We start from the raw sequence: 591 nt of genomic DNA, 5'->3' as shown, positions 1-591 counted from the left end.
GGCTAACAGGTAACAGAAAAGAAAGAAAATAGCAAAAATGCTTTATTTTCTGATGAGAGCACTGGGCAAAAAATATGTAAGCATAGAAAAAAAAAAAAAAAAAGAAAAGAAAAGAAAAAAAGGGGGCTGGTTGGATAGTTCAGTTGGTTAGAGTGCAGCCTTATAACACCAAGGTCATAGGTTTGGATCCCCACACTGGCCAGCTGCAGAAAAAAAAAAAGAATATGAAGGCTGGCTGGTTAGCTCAGTTGGTTAGAGCATGGTGCTGATAACACCAAGGTCCAGGGTTCAATCTCTGTACTGGCCAGCCATCAAAAACAAACACAAAAAAACCAAAGCCCATCTTATTTACCATCAAGTATAGTTCTGTTAACAATGTGGTATATATCCTCCTCAAATTAAAAAAAAAAAAAAGAATATGAAGATTTCAATGAGATACATGGCATAGACGGTGATTTGAATGATATTACTTGAGTGTACGGTTCACTATACATGAAATAAGTCTGCTACCATGTTGAAGATATGAGAAGTGAGGAATGATCTATAACATGCATTGTAATGTGAATGGCATGCCTTGAATGTGTAGTGCAC

The 591-nt window shown here is 36.5% G+C and overlaps 1 non-coding gene across 1 annotated transcript; it reads left to right on the top strand.

The window, feature by feature from the left end:
- The first annotated feature begins 233 nt into the window (after positions 1 to 233).
- On the top strand, positions 234 to 307 carry TRNAI-GAU. The gene has a single exon. It is a non-coding gene; the product is annotated as a tRNA-Ile (tRNA).
- Positions 308 to 591: the final 284 nt, after the last annotated feature.

Source organism: Galeopterus variegatus, unplaced genomic scaffold, assembly GCF_000696425.1.
Source record: "Galeopterus variegatus unplaced genomic scaffold, G_variegatus-3.0.2 Scaffold809, whole genome shotgun sequence".
Classification (NCBI taxonomy): Eukaryota; Metazoa; Chordata; class Mammalia; order Dermoptera; family Cynocephalidae; genus Galeopterus; species Galeopterus variegatus.
Note: the sequence above shows the minus strand (reverse complement) of the source record. Positions and strands in the feature narration are given on the sequence as shown.